The sequence below is a fragment of the Mauremys reevesii genome, linkage group 3 (genome assembly GCF_016161935.1).
Source record: "Mauremys reevesii isolate NIE-2019 linkage group 3, ASM1616193v1, whole genome shotgun sequence".
In the NCBI taxonomy this organism is placed as follows: Eukaryota; Metazoa; Chordata; order Testudines; family Geoemydidae; genus Mauremys; species Mauremys reevesii.
The window spans coordinates 81,755,940-81,777,143 of NC_052625.1; the positions used below are offsets into that span (position 1 = coordinate 81,755,940).

Consider the following 21,204-nt stretch of genomic DNA (forward strand, 5'->3'; position numbering starts at 1 on the left):
GTACTCAGTACACTCTTATAACACTAATATCTGTTTTAACAATACCAACTCACAGGTAGGCCAGACTGGTTTCCAGCTATGCATTAGTCAGTGTTCAGAGAGACCCTGGGCCTTGGCATGAGCTGGCACCTGCTCTGCCAGTATCACAATTACCTTTGCTAGCTATTGAGTGTGGAAAAGCATTGAATCCCATTACCAAACTCCTCAGCCATCCAGTTTCCCTTCCTCTCTCTGATGTTCAGTTTATTCATAGGGCAATGGATACGGAACCTGCCACTTGTGTGTGTTTGATATTTCAAATGCACTGTCTTGTCAGTTCTGACCTAATTGCATCCTCTCCTAACAAACTGTCTCCAGAGCCATGTAAATGAACTTTGAAATACTAAGACCTGATTTTTATTTGTCAGTTAATCGCCAGAGTGGCACAGGCATCTACGGCTGCCACCTGTCTATTTGAAGATCCTACCTTTGATTTCATTCCTGATGCCTTTGGTAGCTGCTGAGCTCTTATGAAGAAAGAACTTACTGGGCAAAATTCTGCTCTAGGTTGCACACCGCCCTAAATCCTGGAGTAAACCCTCTGATGTGGCCTTTTGTTTCAATAAAATAGTTATAGACGGTGGGAGTGAGATCCTCACCTATGTAAATCAACACAGCTCCATTGACTTCTATAGAGCGGTGCCAATTTACATCAGCTGATGACCTGGCCCTAGATTTCTGCATGCTTGTCTGCCGGTCCATCCTTCTGTTCAGGGGTGGCTCTAGCAATTTCCAGAAGATGATGAAGAGCGTCACTATTACTGTCAGTCTAATGTGCATGATGCTATCTTTTGGGTTTCATATAGTTGAGACTTTCCCCTTGCTCCTCATGCCATACTTGCCTGCGCACTTCTGTGGGGAACTCTTCAGCGGTGGATAAAAGTAACTGTCTGAGTCCATCTCTGGATGTTCTGTAAAGTGTAATAACATCAAGCAATATGAGCATATCACTCTGCTGGAGTACTGCGTCCCCACACTCTAACACTGACATTTACATTCTAATCCCTTTTAGGAATGTAGCATAAAGTGAGAGAGGGATTTGATGAGTCTGGTCTTTTTTGGACTGAAATGGTGCTATAGTATCTAAGCACTCTGTTGAAAGCTACATTAGAAATGCACAGACCGATTTACCTGTGCTGCTAAGTATCTGGATTCTTCTGCCATTTGGTATCTTATGTCTGAGTAACCCTCTCTGATCTGAGGATGCAAATTTATTCACCTGCTTCAGTCACATTGACACAGCCTCTGAACAGAACTTTTGATCTGACATAGTTGCTATTAAGTATTCTTACAGGGCCGGCCCAGTCCTGAAAGCTTTGCCTTAACCAGAGCGGCCAGATGTGGTCTCACAGCGATGGAGTTGCATTTATGCTAATCTTGTATTGTTTTTAACTCCTGTCCAGTTGACAGAATTGTAACTGTAAGATTTCTACAGAACAAACTGCAATTTGTTCAGATACAAGATTAATGCCCTGATTCAGCAAAACACTTAAACTCATGGTTAAATCCATTCCTATTTAGCAAAGCACCTAAATCCCATGGAAATCAATGAGACTTAAGCATGTGCTTAAAGTTAAACATGCTTTACTGAATAGGGATGGACTTAAACATACACTTAAGTACTTTCTTGTTACAATATTTTAACAGTGATGGTGATTAATAGGGTGACCAGATGTCGCGATTTTATAGGGACAGTCCCGATTTTTGGGTCTTTTTCTTATATACGCTCGTATTACCCCCCGCCCCCGTCCTGATTTTTCACATTTGCTGTCTGGTCACCCTAGTGATTAACCATGGGAACAAACTGTCAAAGGAAGTGATGGATTCTCGATTTCTTGATGTCTTCGTTGTGTTCCTTTCAGGAAGGTATGCTTTAGCTTAGCACAAGTTACTGAGCTCTGTACAGGCGTACATTGTCTATGGCCAGCATTAAAAAGGAGGTCAGAAAAGATTATCTTAATAGACTCTTCTGTTCTTAAAATCTGTGAATCAGGGCCTAAAAATCCACCAACATCAGCCTCCAAGCAGCCATCACTTAGGGCATGGCTACACTTGCAAATGTAAAGTGCTTTGAGTGAAATCAGCCTTCGTAGAGCGCAGTAGGGAAAGTGCTGCAGTCTGTCCACACTGATAGCTGCAAGCGCACTGGCGTGGCCACATTTGCGGCACTTGCAGCGGCATTGGGAGCGGTGCATTGTGGGCAGCTATCCCACAGAGCACCTCTTCCCATTCTGGCTCTGTGGCTTGGGGGAAGGGGGCGAGGGGGCAAGGCATTCTGGGTCCTGTCCCTGTGATGAATCGCATCAAAGCAATCCCTCTGCTTCCGTCAACAATTGGCGCCATCTTTCAACATTTTTTGTACTGCACGCTATGTCTTCCCTTTCAGACTGTCAGAATGGAGCCTGACAGGAATATGCTGACGAGTCTCACCAGCACATCACGTTTGGCAGTCGAGTTATTCCTTAAGATCCAAAGTGACAGTGAGGACTCCGATGATGATATTGACTCGAGTAATGCATACGACACAAGATTGCTTATGGCATTCACAGACCTGCTCAGCACCGTGAAATGGCGCTTTTGGGCTTGGGAAATAAGTATTGAGTGGTGGGATCACATCGTCATGCAAGTCTGGGATGACGAGCAGTGGCTGCAGAACTTTCGGATGAGAAAAGCCACTTTCATGGGACTGTCTGATAAGCTTGCCCCCACCCTGCAGCGCAAGGACATGAGATTGAGAGCTGCCCTGCCGGTGGAGAAGAGGGTGGCTATTGCAATCTGGAAGCTGGCAACTCCAGACAGCTACTGATCAGTCGGGAACCAGTTTGGAGTAGGGAAGTCGACTGTTGGAATCATGTTGATGCAAGTTTGCAGGGCCATTAATTGCATCCTGCTCAGAAGAACTGTGACTCTGGGTAACGTGCATGACATTGTGGCTGGCTTTGCACAAATGGGTTTCCCTAACTGCGGAGGGGCAATAGATGGGACGCATATTCCAATTCTGGCACCAGACCAACTAGTCTCTGAGTACGTTAATCAGAAGGGCTATTTCTCTATGGTTCTGCAGGTGCTTGTGGATCACCATGGGCGTTTCATTGCCATTAATGCAGGCTGGCCCAGAAAGGTGCATGATGTACACATCTTTCAGAACACTGGCCTGTTCAGGAAGCTGCAAGCTGGGACTTTTTTTCCAGACCAGAAGATCACTGTAGGGGAAGTCGAAATGCCCATTGTGATCCTTGGAGACCCCACTTACCCTTGATGCCATGGCTCATGAAACCCTACACAGGGAGCCTTGACAGCAGCAAGGAGCGGTTCAACAACAGGCTGAGCTGGTGCAGAATGACTGTGGAGTGTGCTTTTGGCCGTTTAAAGGCCCGCTGGCACTCTCTATATGGGAAGCTGGACCTGGCCGATGACAGCATCCCTGCGGTTATATCCGTGTGCTGTACCCTCCATAACAGTTATAAAGGGAAGGGTGAAAGAGTCACTCAGGCATGGAACTCAGAGGTTCAACACCTGGAGGCTGAATTTGAGCAGCCAGAGAGCGGGGCTATTAGAGGGGCCCAGCGCGGGGCTGCAAGGATTAGGGATGCCTTGAAGGAGCAATCTGAGGCTGAAAGCCACCAGTAATGTCTGGTGCCCTGCACTGGAGTGAAGTGCAGTGGTTCCAATGTTAGTAGGAATCTGTGTTTGCTACGCTGACTTGCAGTGTCTGTTGCTTTCCTGGCCTAAGGTATCTTTTACTTTATGCAATAATAAAGAATGTTTTCAAAGCCAAAAAATCCATTTATTGAAAAGAAACAACTTCTTGGGAAACAAAAAGGGCAAGGGGGTGGGGTGGGGAACGGTACAATCACAGATTTGCATATGTTCTGTTATCATACTCAGCCTTCCTGTCTGGAGTGCTGTGCAATGAGTGCTGCACTTCAGGCTGGCTATACTGCATGGTGATGGAGTTGAGTGCAGTGGGTAAGAGTCGTAGTTTTCCAGGCTGGGTGGTGAAGCTACAGGTGTTGGAGGCAGCTGGTGGCGATAAGAACCCGGATGTTGGGGAAAGTGGGTTGGAGGTGAGATGGGAGCACAAGGGAAAAAGTTTTGGGACAAGGGCTGCAGGGGGTGGGCGGGCGCGGTAGTTCTCCACCTGCATGGCTACAAGAGCCTGGATTGAGTCCATTTGGCGCTCCATGATGCTTATCAGCCGCTACGTGCTTTGGTGCCGGCGATCCGAATTCTGCTGGCGGACCCTCCTTTCACTCTCCCACCACTCCTGCACTTTTTGATTTTCATTAAGGAAGTGCTGCATGACTTCATGCAGCATGTCCTCTTTGCTTCTACGTGGCCTCTTCCTGATACTTTGCAGCCTCTCGGCCAGTGATAACACAGATGGCTGAGATCTCAAGGTTGCATCTGTAAAGGCAAAATGCAACACTTAACAGAGGCAGCATTGTTCACACCAGACAGAGCAATGATTCCCCAGAACTTAAGGAACTTAAGCACAGTCTACACAATAGCATAATTTGCCCATCCCAAAGCGAGCACACACAACCCGCAGGAGCCCCAGAATGGTAAGCACAGGGTCAAGGGGGACTGATTGTTTCATGTCTGTACTGTCCTCTGGGTTTCTGTGCCTTGGGGAGAGCCAACAGCTGCAGGGGGGCCCTATACTGAACACTGTCCCCACATTTTCCACAGGAGTTTATCCTGGAAGATGTCTCGCTGCTGAGGGTGACCTGGGAATCAAGGGAGGGTCTTCTACTACAATGCAGCTTCCGCCCTGGCCCATATGCAGCTTGCCTGTGTGCAGCAATGGTCCTCCTACCCCCTCACGGCACAGTGGCATAGCCATGTTCGCCTGACTGGAACAAGGACCAAAATGGCTCTCCCATGAAACCTGCACAAGCGCATTGCCCACGTTCTGGCTGAGACCTTTGAAGAGATCACTGAGTCCGATTACCGCGATGTGAGAGAGCACATCAACGCCCTATTCTGCATCTAGGCATGCATGCAGCCCTAACCGTCCTCACCGCAAGAGCCCGCACTGAATAACTTCCTTCCCAAAATAAAAGCCACTTACCGGGAATCTCCTCTGATGTTTGTCCTTCCCCAAGCACCAGCCGCCGCGACTGGCTACCTTCCTCCTGGCTTGAGAACAGTTCCTGGCTGCATGTATCTAGGGATGCCGGGGTGTTTTCCTCCTCCTCCTCAGCACCCTCGCTCCCACTTTGCTCCTCCTCCTGCCTTGTTGGACTGGGCTCTGAAGTGTCCATGGTGGTACTCGGAGTGGAGGTGGGGTCACCCCCAAATATCACATCCAGCTCTTTGTAAAAATGGCAGGTCATGGGGGCAGCACCGGAGCGGCTGTTTGTCTCGCGGGCTTTGCAGTAGACATTCCACAGCTCCTTCACTTTAACCCTGCACTGCAGAGCATCCCAGTCATGGCCCCTTTCCATCATGTCCCTTGATATCTGCCTGAAGGTATTGTAATTCCTACGGCTGGAGCGTAGCTGGGACTGGACAGCTTCCTCCCCACAAACACTGATGAGGTCCAGCACTTCACCATTGCTCCATACTGTGGATCGCCTGGCGTGTGGAGGCATGGTCACCTGGAAAGATTCGCTGAGAGCACTCCACGCCTGGCTGAGCAAACAGGAAGGGGATTTTCAAAATTCCCAGAGAATTTAAAGGGTGAGTCTGATAGTTGGTCACCTGAGGGCAGGGCAGTAGAGTTCAAACTGATGACCAGAGTGGCTAGCACAGGCATTGTGGGACACTTCTGGAGGTCGATTAGAGCGCATTAACAGAACAGGGCATCCAGCAAGGGTGCAGCAAATGTTATTCCACTCATCGAGGTGGAGTACCAGGAGCGCTCTAGCTGCGGACTCAGAGCGCTCTACGTGCCTTGCCAGTGTGAACGGGTCGTGAGTTAGAGCGCACAGGGCTGCTTTAATGCGCTCTAACTCGCAAGTGTAGCCATGCCCTTAGTAACAATTTTTGATTTAGGCTAGATTTGAATTGGCCATCTAGAAATGAAAGATTTCACTTCTGATTACCAATTCACTGAACCACCCCCTGTGGCTAAAATATTACCAACCACTGAACCTCTGTGACTAAAATATTTTGATTTTGCAGAACCTAGGAAGATGCATTGATACATGTAGCCTGGTAATAACTAGCCAGGTGATGTAGCTCTCCATGCAAGCTGAAAATTAGCAGATTCCAAGGAAATGCATCAGTAATGTGCACAAATAGACCTACGAGACGGGGAAACAAAAAGGAACAGATGAGAAAATGCTCTGGCAATGTACATTATCATTTAGGTGTAGCAAGCCACAATAGTGGGGAGCAACTTGCTTTCCAGGGAACGGAGGGGGAAGCTGTGGTTTTTAATAGGTGGCACTAACTTGTTAAGGTGAGAATTGGGTTAAGCTGTTTTGAACTCTTGCTGGCTTTTGGGTGTCTTTGTGGTTTCCCTCCACTTTCTAGTAGCACACTGAGTCCTGCACTTGGCAGATGATTCTGTTTAATGCTGCCATTTATTTTTCTAACTAGGGACAAATCTATCCTTGGCATAACTCCATTGGAGTGAATGGAGTAACACCAGGGATCAATTTGGGCCTATTAAGTTTTTATTCACGCTGTTGCTTTTGGCAGTGTGGCATATGCAAACAAGGCTGACGCTCAGGATTGGCAATTCTTCATGAATTAGTTTCTTTTGAGGACAAATATGCATCATGTAGGTCTGTTAGTATTTTTCTTATATCAAGGAGACAAGATCTAATATTTTTGTATAAACTGTAATTAACAAAAATGTCTTGATTAATCAGAATTTGGGGTTATTTTAATCACCAACTGATCTGACATTTCTGCTGATCATTAAAAAATCGCAAGAAAGATCAAGCCCCAGGGCATTTCCCATAGAATAATGACTAGCTGAGTTATTTTGCCTTTGGCCATTAACCTGAGCTGATTATTAAATCCTCAGCAAATGCATGGGCTCTGGTCATTAATGCTAATCTAATACCTTTGCTTTTTGAATGATGTAGAAAAGCAGCAATTATATCTTTTTCTCACATTCTGATTTATTGTTACTCCAGAATGTCACAAGGACACTCAGCTACTTTTAATAAGGAGGCAATTTTATTGAAATAGAAGTCCATTTGAAAGTGTGAAGTAACTTTGGAGACCTCCATTTTTAAATACCCAGGATCTGATTTTTCAGAGATGTTGAGCACCTACAGTTTTCTTTGGTTTCAGTCTGAATTGCAGATGGACAGCGCCTTGGGAAATCAGGCTCAGCTTGGGCAGTTGAAAAAGGAGGCACCCCAATTATTTTATTTTTTTTGAAAATTTGGGCCTTATTGGCTACTCCTGCAATTGGTCTGATTTCTCCTTTATGATTGGAACACGCTATCTGTGCCTTGTTTCAAAAAGTGAAATTAGTGCTGATTACAGCACTGGATTGATAGCCCCCAGTGAGTAAGGCCCAGACCCACAAAAGGGATGTAGGCATTGCAATGCAGAGCATCACAGCACCAATCTTTTAAGTGCCTAGAAAACCACAGGAACAGCACCGGGATCCACAAAGCCTGGGTTCAGCACCTAGGTTTCCATACAATTGTAACCCCTGCTTGCGCGAAGTGGCACTTTGTCCCCCTCTAGTGGTAAATAGGCCAACTAGAGATTGATGAGCCTGCTAGAGGCTTGGCTACCAGACACGTGTTTTTTAGCTCGTGCAGAAGCTCATGCATTTAGCTGCAGCAGTCCCAGGTTTGATCCCTGCTACCAATGCCCCTGAGTCTCTCACAATGAATGGGAAGAGATAGGCACCTTCAAATGCAATCCAAAAAGCCAGCCCACTGGGCGGGGAGCTGCCTAAGTTAGCCAGTGGGAGATGCTGATGAGAGAGGTGTTTGCTAAGCCCCACCTCTCTCTCAGGATTTGGTGCCTAAGTCACACTCTAAAGCCCTATCTCCACAGGCCAAGAGATGAACAGACAGTGGCAGTTTACATTCCTCCGGGCTGGCCAATCACTGTGTCACACATCTGTGGGAGCTCAGTAGAGGGTAGTTCATTTTCCAAGTCAATTAAATCCCTAGCTTCTCTGCTGGGACTGCCAACAAGTAAGGGTGTCTGCAGAGCTGGTGCCAATAGAGATGGTGGGTAGGATCCATGATGATACTTAGGCATCTAAACCCCAGACTCAGGCACCTAAGTCTCGGGTTTATGTGCCTAACTCCCGGTTTTGGCTGCACTGCGATCCACAAAACTCTTGACGAACCCGGTAGGTGCCTAAACTCTCGGCACCTATGTTTTCAGAGGAAAAGTTGCTTAGGCACTTAAGTTACTGCCTCTGGGCACGTGCATGGCTGCCTCCCCATGACTGTTCCACTGTGCATAAATAATTAAATAGTCATTGTTTCAGAGCATGTGAATGACTCTGTAGACCAGTGGTTAGAACCCCCTGGTGAGAGACCATGGGTCTGGTCCAGTCCCCCTGCTCCAATCACACTTTTGTTATTTATTCACACAGCAACAGCTGAGATTGAGGGAGTCCCACATCCCTATTCCATAGTTCTGTGGTTAGAACACTCTCCTGAGAGGTGGGGGACCCTTGTTCCAAGTCTTTGTCCTCCTTAGGCAAAGGGGGGAATTGAACCTGCGTCTCCCACATCTCTGGTGAGTACGCTAACCAGGTGGGCTAACGGTTATAAGGTGGGCACCATCATCTCCTCCTCCTTTAGCTATTTTGTGTGGAGTGCCTAACTCACTACCACAAGAATCACCTTAGGCAGCAGGTTCCCACTCATGGATCACTAGGCAGAGCTAAGTGTCTTTTTCCGAGAGAGGGGCAGGGCTTGGTACACACCCCTCTCGTTGGCACCTCCAATTGGCCAATTTAAGCAGCTCCACACCTAGTGCACTGGCTTCTGTGGATGGCATTCTTATGTGCTTGGCTCTCCCCATTCATAGTATAGGGAGCCTCAGTGCCTAACTTGGCTTTGTGGATCTTAGTGTTGTTCCTGTGTTTTTCTAGGTGCCTAAAAGTTAGGTGCTGTGATGTTCAGTGTTGAAACACTTAAGTCCCCTCATGGATCCCAGCCAGTGTTTTTTGTTATGTGGACACTTCCTACCCACTAGGACCTGGGAGACCACCACCATTCATTTCCACGTATCTGCCTTATAATATAAAACAACTTATTTTAGTTTTCATTTCCTGCAACATTTACTCTGTAGCACTAGTTGCAGACACTTAAAAATGTAGGTGTTAATGGGATTCATATCAGTTGTGTTTCTTACACAGAAGAAAAGCTGTCATAAACACAAAACTAAGAAAGGAGGAAATCTTCTTTACTGAATCCTTTGACTCATGCCTTGAACTAATAAACACAGCTGTCTGTTTGGAAAGAAGCCATTAAATCTGTTGGTTTATTAGCTGTTAGCAGTGGCATCAAACTCTTGCTTCACTGTCTTTTTAAAACAAGCAACGTTTTTTTTTTTTAAATCTGCATCATCCCAGCGCTACGTTAAATTGGCTTTGCTATTTTTGTAAACACCACTCTATGCCAATCAGATGTGAAGTTATCCTGGGAAATCTACATGATGTTTGCTTCTGCCTAGCCACATCCTGGGCCCATTGAAGTCAATGCGGGTTTTGCAATCGTATTAGGACATGGCCAAATGTCATTAGGGGACTGTGTGTGATGAATCATCTGTAATCTGTGACTAAGTGACAGTGATGTGCTCAAGCACTGTAGTAAAACTCTGGGTTCACAGCAACACCACAAAACCAAGGTGCCACTGAACATGCAGAAGCTGACCAAGTGGTAGTTGTTGGGATGGGAATTATTAGTTAGCCAAGACATAGCATGCATGAATGTGGGTTTTCATGTAATATGTCATGGAAAAACCTAATAGGTTCTCCATTAGCTCCAGTCACTGATTTTAACTTTAATCAGATTTTGCTTTGGAAATAAATAAAATTACAGATATAATATATAGTGTATTGCTTGATTGCTGGGCACTAGCAACAGCTATTGTTAGGCTGTTGTTAAGATTGTTCAAGACTTTCCATTCTAAGACTTTCTTTTCAGATGATTGTAACTTTCTGAAACGTTCACCTTAGTGACCAAAGTTTTCCAGGTGTGGTTTTTCTCTGAGCGTGACTTTTGTTGGAAAGTTTGAGCCAAAGCTAGTCTTTCATTTGTTGTTTTCAGCACACAGAGTGTGAAAGATCACTTTCCCCTTTATCATGCAGTAAGGTGCGGCAAGAAATCAATAAGGTGCAGTGAGCAGTTAGGCCCCAGTTCAGGACAGCTTGTCTATTTGGGACAGCATTTACCTGAAGTGTTGACTTCCCTGGAAGCACATGCTTAAAATGTCAATGATTCATAGAGTTTAAAGCCAGAAGCAACTGCTAGATTATCTAGTCTGACCTCCCGCATGTCACAGACAATAGAAATTCAACTAGTCAGACCTCGAAAATCTGAACCAGTTTCTAGGTTCCAGTTTTACTTGGAATAAAAAAGATTCATCTTAAGTAGCTGGCAATATGTGTTCAACCCACTGGTCTGCGTGTGCAATGCACGTGCATCTCATGTTGTAAAGCTGATTATGGTTTAAGACATCCAGACAGTGCAATAACATGCAGACTTTTAAAAAAAAAAAAGTGGCCGAACCACATCTTATCATACTAGTAGATTTGGTATCAAATCTTCCCCTTCGTTTCTTAATGGTAAACCGTGCACAGTTTTTCTTCTGTTGCCTCAACTGCAGCTGATGTGCCAAAATTACAGAATCGTTCCTATCCTGCTGCATTGAGGCCGGGCTGATTTCACTATCATACCTATATTAGGTTTGTTAGAAGTCTGACCCTGAACATCTCCAATAAATGTGATTGCAAAACTTCCATTAACAGTTTGTTTCATTGCTCCACCCATTCTTAGAGTAAAAATGTTTTTCCATAATAATTCACCTAAATTGTCCTCCTGCTGCTGACTCCCATTCCTCCCGACTCTACTCTTTCTGCCTAGTGCTAATTGATTCTGGTCCTCTTTAGAAAATCCCCAGGGCACATTTGCAGACAATAATCACAACACCGCCAAAACTTTTCTGTAAAATGGAACCCTTGGACTTCTAGTAACCATTTTTTGAAGGCTGGCTGAAGGAAAATAGGAAACTTGTGGACAATTACAGGGATTTTTTAAAATAAACATTTACAAACACATTTTCCTCCTTGATATTTTTTACAAATTGTATGAATTTAGTGCTTGTGAAAGATGATGGAATGAAAGTCCTGAAGTTTCAAACTGTTATTATTTGTATTGGAGGAATGCCTGGATCTGCCAGCCATAGGCATTATACCAAGGCATAGTGCGGGACAGTGCCTGTCCTGACAAGCTTACAGACTAACTGGGCTGACCAAGGATAGGAGGGGAACCAAGGGGGTGACGTTATTTACCCAAAGTCATGCGGCAGCCAAGGGCAGAAGCAGGAACAGACTCCAGGTCTCCTGACTCTCAGTGCAGTGCTCTGTCAATACACCTTGCTCCCTCAAAAGTGTCAGTTTATCCACAGACAAAGTGGGGGAGATAATATCTTGGACCAGCTTCTGTTAGTGACACAGACACGCTTTCAAGCTTACACAGAGCTCTTCTTCAGAGCCTCTGTTTATCCACGGAACATTCCGTGCCAGTGAAAGCTTCCCTTCACTATTGTGCCTAATCCCTGAGCGGGAGCAACCACTTCTAGGAGTGAGAACCCATTCACACCGTGGCTTCTCTGCTGTTTTGCAGCATGCTGTGTTACCCATTCACATACTGACTCACAGTTACTGACCCAGAACAAGACAGTGTAGTGTGAGGTCCTGTCTATGCTAACCTCTCAACCAAGTTTAGGAAGCAAGTTTAAGCATGCTTACCACAAGGAATTCACTAAGGGTATGTCTACGCTGGCAGAGTTACAGTGCCGGCAGTTACAACACTGCTCAGAGAGCGCTGGAGGGAAACCGCTGTTGTGTGTTCACACTGTCAGCTGCCTGCGCAATAGCGTGTTCTCACTTGCGGCACTTGCATCAGTATTGGGAGCGGTGCACTCTGGGCAGCTATCCCACAGAGCATCTTTTCCTCTTCTCCTGCTAAGAATTGTGGGAAGGTGGAGGTGGTCGCAGGGCATCCTGGGTCCTGACCCAATGCCCTGTGATGCATTGCTTTGCATCCCAGCAATCCTTGTGCTTACGGCTGCATTTGGCACCAGCTTTCAATGGTTTGTGTACTGCGTGCTCTGCCTCTTCGGTCTGCAGGAATGGATCCCACACTGTTGACCAATATGCTGCTCGCTCTCACTAACACCTCACGAGTGGCAGTGGCGTTATTCCTTAAACTACAAAGGCAAGAGGAATGTGACATTGATCTCGCCTTGCGTAGTATCTACAACATGAGATTGCTTGTGGCATTCACAGAGGTGCTGACTACAATGGAACACCGCTTTTGGGCTCGGGAAACAAGCACTGAGTGGTGGGAACACATCATCATGCAGGTCTGGGATGATGAACAGTGGCTGCAGAACTTTCAGATGAGGAAAGCCACATACATGGGACTGTGTGATGAGCTCGCCCCCACCCTGCAGCGCAAGGACACAAGAATGAGAGCTGCCCTGTCATTCGAGAAGCGCATGGCGATTGCACTATGGAAGCTGGCAACTCCAGACTGCTACCGATCAGTCGCTAACCAGTTTGGAGTGAGAAAGTCAACTGTTGGACTTGTGTTGACATAAGTGTGCAGGGCCATTAATCGCATCCTGCTCCAAAAGACCATGATTCTGGGCAATGTGTGTGATATTGTGGATGGCTTTGCACAAATGGGCTTCCCTAACTGAGGAGGGGCGATAGATGGGATGCATATTCCAATTCTGCCACCAGGCCAACTAGCCACCGAGTACATTAATCGGAAGGGGTATTTCTCTATGGTTCTCCAGGTGCTGGTGGATCACAGTGCGCGTTTCACAGACATTTAAGCAGGCTGGTCCGGAAAGGTGCATGATGCATGCATCTTTTGGAACACTAGCCTGTTTAGGAAGCTGCAAGCTGGGACTTTCTTCACAGACCAGAAGATCACTGTAGGAGAAGTCAAAATGCCCATTGTGATTCTGGGATACTCTGCCAACTCCATAATGCCGTGGCTTATGAAGCCATAAACGGGGAACCTTGACAGCAGCAAGAAGTGGTTCAACAACAGGCTGAGCAAGTGCAGAATGACTGTGGAGTGTGCTTTTGGCTGTTTAAAGGCCTGTTGGCGCTGTCTATGTGAGAGGCTGGACCTGGCCGATGACAATATTCCTATACTTATAGCCGCGTGCTGTATGTTCCATAATATTTGTGAAGGGAAGGGTGAAAGCTTCGCTCAGGGCTGAACTGCTGAGGCTCAGTGCCTGGAGGCTGAATTTGAACAGCCAGAGACCAGGGCTATTAGAGGGGCACAGCGAGAGGCCATAAGGATCAGGGATGCCTTGAGGCAGCAATTTGAAGCTGAAAGCCACTAAGATGTGTTGCTATGCTCGGGAGTGCAGTGCTTGTAATGCTAGGAGGTGATTGTGATTGGTGCAGATGATGTACTTTGAATGTGTAAGAAAATTGCTTGTTCCTTTGCAGGGCTCTGTTTGCTTTCAATTAATGGAATAAAGATTGCTTTCTAACCAAAACAATTCTTTTATTAAAAAACAACAACCAGAGGAGAGAAACAAACAAAAAAACATGTCAGCACTGTGGGTGGTGGAGGAAGGGAGGGTACCAGGAGGAGGTGGGGTCCCAGGATTGTTAGAGATTTGTGTATGTCCAGGTATCATATCCAGCCTTCTGCTTTGGAGTACAGTGCAGCGGGTACTCTACTACAGCAGGGCTAAACTGCAGAGTGACCGGTGTTGAGTGCAGTGGGTACTGGGAGTCCTCAGTGCTGGACTGTGATGAGACAGGAGTGGAATGCAGCGGGTACAGACTGGAGCCAGGAGGTTGATAAGAGTGTGTTGGTGGAGCCTGGTGGGTGCATGGGAAAGAGTTTTGTGACAGCGGCTGCAGGGGAGGGTGGGCACAGTCTGCTCGGTTTGCAGTGATAGTAGTGTGTCTGCTTGGCGCTCCATAACGTTTAAGAGCCACCCCATGGCTTCGTTCTGGTGTGCCACATTCTCCTTTAAGTCCCTCTTCTCACTGTCCTGACACTCCTTCAATTCTTGTTTTTTGGCCACGGTGTGCATCATGACCATGCAGAAAGTCCTCTTTAGTTCTTCGTGGCCGCTTTCTAATTCTGTGCAGCTGTTCAGCCAGTGATAACTATATATATATATATATCTCAAAGAAGTGGAAGGGACCCTGAAAAGTTATTGAGTCCAGCCCCCTGCCTTCACTAGCAGGACCAAGTACTGATTTTTGTCTCAGATCCCTAAGTGGCCCCCTCAAGGATTGAGCTCACAACCGTAGGTTTAGCAGGCCAATGCTCAAACCACTGAGCTATACCGCTGACCAACCAAGGGAGGCTGGGCTCCCAAGGTCATATCTGTGAAGCCAAAATGCAACATTTTACAGAAGCAGTATTGTCTGCACCACACAGACCACTGATTTAAAGCACAGCCACTATTCAAATACCTGTCACCAACTGGCTGACCCCAGGCAAGCACACATTAGTCACAAGACCCCCAAAATGGTGAGTAACCGCAAGGGCAGGGGAAATCAGTGTTCCAGGGCAGTACTGTACACTGGGCACGTGGCTCTTGGGGAGATCCAGCACTGTAGGGGGGGGGGCCTTATAATCATCACTGTCCCCAAATTTTCCATAGGCTGTGTTCATTATGGAAGATATCTCACTGCTAAGGGTGAGCAGAAAATCAAAGGAGGGTCTTCTCCAAGACTGTGGCTTCCGCCCCGGCCCTTATGCAGCTCGCCCGTGTGCAGCAATGGTCCGTCCCCCCAGTGACGGCAGAGTGGCGTGGGAAAGTTACCCTTAATGGGGCAAGAAACAAAGTAGCTCTGCCAAAGAGTTTCCTGGAGATCTCTGAGGCAGATTCCCGTGAAGTGAGGGAGTCAATCAACACCGTGTTCCGCCACTCAGACTAGGCATGTGGTGATACGCGCATCATACAGACACAAGCCTGCTTTCTGCAACCTTCTGCCCTCAACAGCTCACTTCAGCGATTCCCAAAATCAAAGCCACTTACCAGCAAACCTCTCCTGTTTGCACTTCACCAAGATCCGACAGCTGTGACTGGGTAGCCTCCTCCGGGGTAGAGAAGAGCTCCTGGCTGCATGCATCTCTGACCTCCAAGTTGTCCTCTGTCTCTGGGTCCCCCTCCCACTCCACATCCTCATCCAAGATTTCCTCCTCCTGACTCAGTCCACTCTCGACTGGCACGCAAGCCACCAAAGTATCCACAGTGGCCTTCCCATTAGAGGTGGGGTTGCCACCGAGTATCACGTCCAGCTCTTTGTAGAACCAGCAGCTCATGGGTGCAGCACCGGAGCAGTGGTTTGCCTCCCGTGCCTTGTGGTAGGTGTTCTGCAGCTCCTTCACTTTGACCCTGCATTGCAGTGTGTCCCGGTCATGGCCTCTTTCTGTCATGGATCATGAAATCTGTCCATAGGTATCATCATTCCTACAGCTGGAGCGCAGATGGGACTGGACAGCCTCCTCTCCCCAAATGCTGATGAGGTCCAGCAGCTCGGCATTGCTCCAAGCGGGGATCGCCTGGTGCATGGAGCAGGCATGGTCACCTGGAAAGATGCGCTGAGACCACTGCATGTGTCACCAAGCAAACAGGAAGAGGACTTTCAAAATTACCAAGGAATTTAAGGGGTGGGGCTCATGGCTGGTCACCTGAGGGCAGGGCAGTAGAGTTCAAACTGATGACCAGAGAGGCGAGAACAGGCATTGTGAGACATCTCCTGGAGGCCAGTCATAACTCTGTTATCGACCAGGGAGTCTATACTAGCACCGTGGCACTGTAGCCCCAGTGCAGAAAGCTGTACGCCTCTTGTCGGGTGTTTTTTTACAGCGCTGCAACTGCACAGTTTCTGCTCACTAAGTGGCTTGGCAGTGTGTATACCTTGGGAGTTACACATCAGAAAGCTGCTTTACTGAGCAGAAACTTGCCAGTGTAGACCAGGCCTTATAGTGTAGTGGGCTAGTGTGGATGGGTCCAAAACATGTTTGATGGTAGCAACACTAGGTGCAATCCCCAGAAAGTCATTTAGGAGGTAATGTTCTTAGATGCCAAATATTCTACTTCATTTATTGAAGTGCTGGGTATATCGGGTTACCTAATTCTTTCCCATCTCTTCCCCACCACCACCCTAGAGATAGATAAATACCAAAGAGATAGAAGTTCAGTTTGTAAAAGAGAAAACTCAGTCCAAATCTCATACATTTCTTTAAGCTATCATAACCCTTTCTGACCTGAGTGGTTTGCATTCGGGGTCTGGCAGGGTGTCTCCATTAGGAGGAGAAATTGATGATAGAGTTAAGTATTTGGTGGAGGGCAATCCTGTTTATTTACAAAGAATGTTCACAAAGTCCTGTTTCCCTCAAACCAGTAAGAAGCAAACAGCAGGAGGCAGTTTTTTGCTCATAGTTGCAAGCCTCTTTCCAGCCAGCACTCTGCTCAAAAAGCCTTCTCTCTTTGCTTTCCCTCAGGGCCATGGTTCAAGTGCTTCTTTTGCTGTTTTCTGGCTTTCAAACTGATTTCTCTTGGCTTTGTGCTGGCCTCACCATCTGCTCTCCGATTCTATTTTTTAATTCACACACAGACAGCTATCACCAAAATCAGCTCCCAGACCCTGCATTTGCATTCAGTCTGGTCTTTGAGTATTGGCTTCTGCTATCACTAAAGCAAAGGGGCATTTAACTGTTCCCTCATTTAGCCTGGATGGCAGGCAGCTAGCATATACCCATTAGCTTCCATGAGGTTTGTAATTGCCCATAGATTAAGGATATGCACATTTGCCTGGAGCTACCCAAGCTCCCGCATAACTTCTTGTGTAATATAAAAAAGGAATGCAGTTTAATATATGTGTATATGTATATATACAAATATGTGCATTCACATACACACACAGGGTTTTTTTTTAAGTTGATGACTATAAGCTGGCGTTTAAAATAAATCTCCCTTCTCACAGTTACATATAGTATCACTAAAGATGACTGTGCAAGGGTTTAATCAAAAATCACAAGATATGTTAATCAAGTAAGAGGGAGTCTTTAACAATTTAAGCTACAGTAAGTGAGGAGCTATCTTAAATAAACAACAGAAAGCACATCTGTTTCCCCCTGAATTTGTTATGTTAATCTTTAACACAGGACCCCCTGCTAGGTAAAAGTTAAACTTCAGGAAAACATTTTAACACCCACATGTTTTTCTTTGTGTCTGTCTTGTCCCTGCTTCATTTTTGTCTGGTGGAGATGTGGGAAGAAAGATAATGGGACAGCTTTTGCTGTTACCGAGGTAACTCAATTGACTTCAGTGGAGCTATTCTGGATTTACACTGGTGTAAGTGAGAGCAGAATGTGGGTCAAGTTGTCTAAGTGTCACTTCCTGTCATGTGTTTCTTGGACACTATTTACTGGGCCATGCAACTGGCAATGATATAAACAACTGGAACATGTAAAAACCAAATGGGACACAGTAACATTCATCTTCATTTACTGACATTCTGATCAGGAGTATTTTAAGAACTGAGCTGGAGTCATGAATTCCAACCAAGGAAACAAAGGACAGAGGTAGAAAACTGTATCTAAAAGCAATATATGTCTCAAATACTATTTTCTTTTTCCCACTGTTATTTAAATATGATGCATTTTCCTCCTGTTTCTAAAAAGCCAGGACCAAGTACAAGAGACAATACTGGAAGTGACAGAATGAGCATTCAGGCAAAATCATCTGGAAATGAGAGATAATTATGCTTTGCAGAGTGCTTCCTGTAGGACTAGGAGAGATAATGAAGGCCTGTGGGAGAAAATTAGTCTTTTCTTTCCCACTCAACCAGTGATTTACAGTCTAATGGGCCTCCTGTCCAACAATTAATGTAGTTTGAGAACAAACTGAGAGATACTACAAGTAGACAAGTTGAATACCTGTAGGGATTCCCCAATCCAAGTATATCACAGGCCTAGATCAGCAGATCTGACAAGCAAAGCACATGTCAGAGGACAAGGGCATCAGTTTATGTTAAAGACTGTTCCACACAGGCGGACAGGGCTTGAGGGGGGAGGACAGGGGAAGAAAGGCTTTCCGTTCTTTAATTGTGGGTGTTCTTTCTTCCCCTCTGAGCACATCCCCATGGTATTTAAACAGACACTCAAGTTTTTAAAAAGGGCAATTAGTGTAAATCACGTAGCTCAATTGACTTTAATGCACATACCCCAATTTACACCTCAGCTGGTAATGAAGCCAGTGGAGCTACCATGATTTACATCAGCTGCTTATCTGGCAATATGTATTTAAAGTTTTCTGACCTACACTAGTAATAACACTTTGCATGATTAAAACCGAAAACAGTTTATATATATATATTGCATTTCTTTCAGCTTGGACAATGAAAATAGATTAGTCAGTTTCACTTGTGTGGCTAGTCAAATTCACTTGCTGGTTCTCATACACTAGTCCTATGTGGCAATGTTTGGGATAAAACACCGTGAGTGACTATTTAATTGTTTAAAATAAAAATTGTGCTGGGGTAAAGAAAAAAAATTCATAAACAGTTTTACTGGTGTAAGGTTTTGTCAGCAAGTTGGATGGAGCCTGATTATGATCTCATAAGGTTTTACCTCAGTGTAACTCCACTAATTTCAATGGCACTATTACTGGTTTACACCAATGTAAGTGAGATCAGGATCAGGCCCACACCTACATTTGCAGCTAAATTTGATGCGTTTCCTTTTACGCATTGGCTACAACCTTCTTTTTCATTATGTCTTCTACCCTTTGTTCATAAATACCTACAGTCCCTAATGTCAGTAAGTGTAACTCCAATCTGGGCTTTCTTACTTATCACCGTGCGAGCCCTGTATTTGGGTGATTGGTTGGAGTGATGAGGGAAGAGATCAGACATTTAGGTGAAATTCTGGCCCTGCTGAAGTCAATGGCACTTTGCCAATGAATTCAGCAGAGCCAAGATTCCACCCTTCATTTATAACATCCTCATGGTACTTGACTCTTATTTGCTCTTTTTGTTATATGGTAATAAAAACTGTAAGGTTTAATCATCACTTCTGATTTTTCATGTCCTATCTTTTTTGGTTTTCTTCTCATTTTACACACTGGCAAGAGAAGGGAGGAGGAGTCAGGGTGGGACGCTTGACTAGAAAGTGGGGGAAGGGAACAGTTGCTACCTTTATGGCACTTTGAGCCAGAGATGTGAAAACAATGTGATATATTTCAAACTCTCTTTTAAGCAGCCTCTGAATCAAGACTAAAATCATGCCAGAGTCCACTGAAGCACAGCTCAAGCTCCTTGAGTGGCTATCAGTAGCATCTCCTAGCCTGCCTGATCAGTCAATACCAGCAGCTGTTTCCATGGCTCCTGTCACGTAAGTGCACGCTTCCAGAGAACTCCTTAAACATTTCTACTAATCCTTCTCCCAGTTCAACATCTGCACTGCCACGGATGGGCTGTGATCTGTTCTGTCCTTTGTTTTAATAGGATCCAGGTGTAAATAACTCTACATGTGCTTCGTTTCCTGAATGCAATTGTTCAGGGACAAATCTACCCTATGAGAAAGGGAAGGATTTCCCCACAGAAGTTGGGCTTTTTGTCTTTTCCAGATGAAAATAAACTGGGCAAAACACTGGTGAATATGCTGAAAGGGACAGCCCTGTCCTGGCAGCCAGGATGGACAAGATGGCTTCCTGTGTCTTTGTTTTCCTCTGATTGCTTTGATTATAATGACTGAATGAGGAAGTCATAGTGATTGTGTGGCTCAGATGTCTGGGATCCATCTTCAAAGCACTTGGCAAACATACATTTATCCTCACAATGCCCCTGTGATGAAGGTGGCAAGTATCTTTATCTTCATTTTACAAAAGGGGAAACTGAAGCAAAGTTCAATGGATTTGTTTCAGGCCACAGAGATAGTTAACTTCACAGCTGGGGTGCAACCTCAGAGCTTGCAGACCCTGCACTAGCCCACTGAACCCTACAGGTTTGTGCAGCGAAAGCTGCAGCAGTAGAGACATGCCATTTCCTGAAGGATGATTTTGTAGCTTGCTGCCCGGAGCTTGTATATTGGGACTGTCCCACTGCTCTGCATTGCTTAATAGAACAACTCTAGTCTCAGGATCACGGTGTAGTAGTGTATGGAACTTCACTACTGCTCCAGGAGAAATGAATGGGGCTTACAATTGCTACACTCCTGCAGTCCAGACAATAAGATGAACACCATCTTATACCCTACAGACTGGTTTAAATGGATAATAAATGGCTCGAGGAAGGAAGCGTCTTGTTTTCATTGCCCTCCTGCAGATCTCTTCTATAATGGTCCCAATTCTGGATCTACTGAAATCAGAGGCAAAACTACCATTGGCTTCACTGGGAGTAGCATTTGGCCCATTATACATATAGATACTAAAAGTGAGGCCATGTCTACGCTACCACTTATGTCAGGGGTGTGAACCCTCCCCCACCCCGCACACACACACACACAAGCGACATAAGTTTCACCGACATAAGTGGAAGTGGACAGCACTATGTGGGTGGGAGATGCTGACATAACTACTGCCGCTCGTTGGGGGTGGTTTAATTTTGTCAACAGGAGAGCTCTCTCCTGTCCGCCTAGAGTGGCCACACAGGAGATCATACAAGCAGTGCAGCTGTGCCACTGTAAGGTCTCTAGTGTAGACACAGCCTGACTCTACTCCTAACTCCTTTCCAATCTGAAACGTTTCCTTCTTTATCTCTGGCCAACCTTCTTCTCCTGCTTTTAAGCCAGTTTTCCATCCCAACTACTATTTTATCTTCTCCTCCATGACTTTTTACTAAAGCCATTAATCTCCAGTGTGGAAACCTGTCAAATGCTTCCGGAAAATCAAAATATACTGCCCCCACTAAATTCCCCTTATCTATCATGGCTGCAGTATCTTCAAAGAATTCCAGCAGGCTAGTTAAGCATGACGTGACCTTCCCATGCCTGA

General features: G+C 45.8%; 2 long non-coding RNA genes across 2 annotated transcripts in view; one reads left to right on the plus strand and one right to left on the minus strand.

The window, feature by feature from the left end:
* Positions 1–21,204, plus strand: part of LOC120402094 — a 120,399-nt gene that overhangs the window by 71,223 nt on the left and 27,972 nt on the right. The gene's annotated exons all lie outside the window — the stretch shown is intronic.
* Positions 882–21,204, minus strand: part of LOC120402093 — a 62,894-nt gene continuing 42,571 nt past the window's right edge. The window contains exon 6 of the long non-coding RNA XR_005596971.1: positions 882–950. This is a non-coding gene — a long non-coding RNA (uncharacterized LOC120402093). The remainder of the gene's footprint in view (positions 951–21,204) is intronic.